The sequence below is a fragment of the Bison bison genome, unplaced genomic scaffold (genome assembly GCF_000754665.1).
Source record: "Bison bison bison isolate TAMUID 2011002044 unplaced genomic scaffold, Bison_UMD1.0 scf7180017864481, whole genome shotgun sequence".
Taxonomy (NCBI): Eukaryota; Metazoa; Chordata; class Mammalia; order Artiodactyla; family Bovidae; genus Bison; species Bison bison.
The window spans coordinates 8,322,626-8,327,102 of record NW_011495041.1 but is presented as its reverse complement, the minus strand read 5'-3'; the positions used below and the strand labels follow the sequence as shown (position 1 = coordinate 8,327,102).

Here is a 4,477-nt window from a genome sequence, read left to right as displayed (position 1 = left end):
CAGGATGGCAGCCCACCAGGCTCCCCCGTCCCTGGGATTCTCCAGGCAAGAACACTGGAGTGGGTTGCCATTTCCTTCTCAATGCATGAGAGTGAAAAGTGAAAGTGAAGTCGCTCAGTCGTGTCCGACTCCCAGTGACTCCATTGACTGCAGCCTACTAGGCTCCTCCGTCCATGGGATTTTCCAGGCAAGAGTACTGGAGTGGGGTGCCGTTGCCTTCTCCCAACATTGACTAAATCTGACCAAATGTTCTAAACCCTTTTACTTGATCTTTTTGATAAAACTTCCTAAATAGAATTCTTTTGAAGTTTTTTTGACCTCTAGCTAACTTTGGGGTACTTCAGAGGGGCCCTGAAACATCTCAAAAAGAGATATTAAACTGTGTTTATTTGGTTGGTTAAATTACATTGAAAAGATTATCAAATGAGTAATAAATCCATTCATGTTATAATATATGGTAAAATTATTAATACAGATATCCTAGAAATTATATGGAGTTCTTAACATTCTGATATGTCCTGGTATTCTAATGGAAAACCTGATGCCTTCACAAAAGTTAACAAAAAGACTGCATGTACCAACAAATATGCTTATAACTTTTATGATTTCTATCTGAAAAATTACGGGTTTAAATCTTAGGTTTTCAGGGAATAGGGAAAACCATCCTCTCAAACTAATTATGACAATACTTTGGTAAAATTAAACGTTATAAACAAAACAATTATATTTTCTCTCTATCTGACTCCTCCAAAAATTGGAAATTCTTAGGTTTCCAGTAAGTTTATCAAATGAGTTAAGAAGGTTATCTCACGGGTACAAAAATCTCAAGAAATTTTTGAGACCTTAAAAAGGGAAAAATTCACCTATATTTGTTAGGCAAAATCTGTGATAAGCCTTTTGTGTGAGTTTCCCAGCCCTGTTTTATTTTAAAAGTTCAGTCTGAGACTCTATAAATCTTTCAGCAAAATAAAAAAGTCTATAATCAAGTATGGTTATATAAATCATCAGACCAAAATTAGTGAGAACAGAACTATTTTGCTAACAAATTAGCCTTAATTTGTTTATATTTGATAAAAATGAGGGTAACTGTAGGGAAAAAAAGATATTTCAAAAAAATATTAAATCCCAGTTTGTTAATGGAGGTCTGCATCTAGTAAGACTCATCTCTTAGATAATTCTTTGCTGTTATGTGATATTAATGTAAAATTTAATTAAATTCTTGGAGAACACCCTAAGTTTGTTTCTGAAGCTTATCTCAGTAATCTATCTTTGGATAAAGATCAGATGCCTCATGACCTGCAACTCAGGACTGGAAAAAGACATAATTTAAGGGACTGTCTCCAACCTGGATGGAAGGACTTCTTTATCAGGTACTCTTAACTAGCTCATGCACAATGAAACTGAAGGGAAATTAACTCTTAGATTAATTCCCACTTCCAAAAGCCCCTACACTGGATTGGTCTATAGAGAAGACAGCTGACCTGATCTCACCTTAAAATGATGCTCAAGCAAGAGAAACTACACTACACCAGAATGAGAAGATGACAACATCAGAGATAGACAGCTTACCCAAGATGCTGGACCTGATTTGTACGATCATTTATGTTTTCTTGACTTCTTAGACCTTTACATATAAATCAAATGCTTTTCCATCATAGGCCTGAGTCTATGCTAGTTTTAGAAATCAATTCAGTTGTTGGGTTTGTGGCCAATTACCTGTGTCTAGTTCTGGGTTACCTTGGTAAATTTCTCTACTACAAGACTCTAACTGGTTGGCCCTGAGAAAATTTACTTTAAAAAAAAAAATTATAGTCATATTCAGGTCACTGTGATATTACTAGATGGGATCCCCACACCCGGCCAATTAATAATGCCTGCTCTGACTCTGGCCATAAATTTGAGCTTTTTTCTATTACTCAAGCTCAATCAGAACAACAAAAAAGGTTTCAACAAAGGAGGAAAAAATCTCCCACAATTATGGGATAGATTTATATAGATAACACCAGGCTATGGTAATTTAGGTTTAAAGTCTCCTCTGTGTTGGAAACAATTAAATCATACTAAGCCCAATCAGTCTAGTAATACTAGAAAACTGGGCTATGTGCCTTATAGATGGTGCCAATATATAATTTCCTTGGAAAATAAGGATTCTACAAAGCAGACTAAGTCAGATGACCTGAGATCTACTGGGCTACATCTAATGGAAGCTCTTAAGTCTTACTTGTGACTTTACTAATACTGCTGGGCTATGTTATTTGTATTTCACCTGTTTTACAAAATTGCTGTTTCTTATACTGTCAAATGTGTGTCTGAGGCCTCTAATAAAATAATATATAGTCCCATATGAGATAGATGATAGTAACAGTAACTCTAGATATGGGAAGAAACAACAAGAAGAAATATTTTCCTGGACCAAGAGGCTAATAGACAGGTGGTCCAGAAAATTTTGGATACTGTTTTATGGCCTAGTCCAGTAACAGCACATTGAGTGGCCTGTCAACAAAACCTTTGCCAAATCTGAGAATGGACAGTCTCAACACCATGGGATAAAATGGTCATGAAATGCCCCTCTCAAAATCATGGCCAAGCTTATGAGCAAAAAGGGGCTCTGCCAACTGAAGACTGACACTTGCCATCTACATCTACAAAAATTAAATCATGGCCGCTGCAACTGCTGACTTTCAACGCCCCTAAAAGGAGTTCAGGGTGATAAACAAGAATCAGACACTCTGTGCTCTGGAAAAAACTGACAGAACAGGTCTTCAGATAGTTAAATCTTTTCAAGAAAAGATGTTATGAGTCCCAATTCTTGCATCTTCTCATACCTAGAAAAACACTGATGTCATTAATGGTGAAATCTGCTTTGGCTATTAGAGTAGCTATGGTTCAGATATCCTGGGAAATAATTAGGTGTTGCTATAGGTGTACTTTCAGATTAGACCTTGTATTGCTAAACACTTGAGTTTTCTGAGTCGTGTCAGGCTTGGATGCCACCATTCTCAAAACAATGTTTGCTGGAAGCAAGTAACTGCAACCTTACTTTTTATAAAAACTAGGCAACTGGCTACCTGGCTACAAGTCTCCCTGAAGTGCCAGGTCCAGACTGGGTTTCAGGCCTATTCTTCTTAAAAAAAAAAAATGAGATTTATTTTGTCTACTAAATTCCAGTTATCACTCCTCCAACTACTTCTAATTGGGTCTGTTACACCAAAATGGCAGACCAAGAGATTGAGATTTCAATCATACAAGACTCAGATCTAAAACTTAGAACTCAGAAATACTTCCAATTCAGTGTCTCTTCTCCAAGCTCCTATGCTCCATTTTGACAGGAAGTTATCACAGTCATAGTTGCCTAGTTCCCTAAATTAAAACTGAGTAAAACTCTGTGGGGTTCTGGAGTAGAGATCTGTTCTGTGTTCTCCATTTCTTGTCTGTAAGATATGGGCTTCATTCAACCTCCTTGACCTTCTCTGAGTTCCAAAGGGTGGATTCAGACAATTGCCTGCTGTTCTAGGGGACATTTGCAAGGACTGAATAGTCTTTTTATTTTGTTTTCTCATCTCCCTTCTCATTTCTGACCCAAAAAAGAACCTGGCAATCAGGCCCTGACAAGATGGCTATTTCAAGGCACTAGCCTGCCGTCTTCTTGGTCAGCCGACTCCTCTATTAAAGTCTCTTCCTGTCTCTTTCCTCCATCTTTCCGTGCCGCCAGAATGGTGTGCGTGAATGTCCTGGCTGATGCTCTCAAGAGTATCAACAATGCCGAAAAGAGAGGCAAACGCCAGGTCCTTATTAGGCCGTGCTCCAAAGTCATCGTCAGGTTTCTAACAGTGATGATGAAGCATGGTTACATTGGCGAATTTGAAATCATTGATGATCACAGGGCTGGGAAAATTGTTGTGAACCTCACAGGCAGGCTAAATAAGTGTGGACTGATCAGCCCTAGATTTGGTGTGCAACTCAAAGATCTAGAAAAATGGCAGAATAACCTGCTCCCATCCCGTCAGTTTGGTTTCATTGTACTGACAACCTCAGCTGGCATTATGGACCATGAAGAAGCAAGATGAAAATATACAGGAGGGAAAATCCTTGGATTCTTTTTCTAGGGATGTAATACAAATAAAATGCCTCAGAGGACTCTGATGCTTCCTTAAAAAAAAAAAAAAGTCTCTTCCTTGCCTCAAGTGCTGGTGTCTCTCAAATTCTTTGGACTGTCTTGCAGTGAGCAGAGCGAGCCAGGACTAGGTAACAGAAGCAGTGCTGTAGTGTACCTTGGGTTCATGCACCTTTTCATCTGTGGCTTTCTCAGGATATAGGCCAAGGTGTGGGGATGTCAGATTCTCGTTTTGATCTCTCTGAGAGGTTTGTTTGTTTTTTTTTTTTTTTTTCAGTCATTAAGAGACTTTCCGTTACGCTGACTATTGCCAAAGAATGTTCCCACAGACCGCTTAGAGGCATTCTTTTTCCTCCAGGCTCC

General features: G+C 38.5%; 1 pseudogene; it reads left to right on the top strand.

The window, feature by feature from the left end:
* Window positions 1-3,703: 3,703 nt before the first annotated feature.
* On the top strand, window positions 3,704-4,067 carry LOC105004650 (annotated as a pseudogene).
* Window positions 4,068-4,477: the final 410 nt, after the last annotated feature.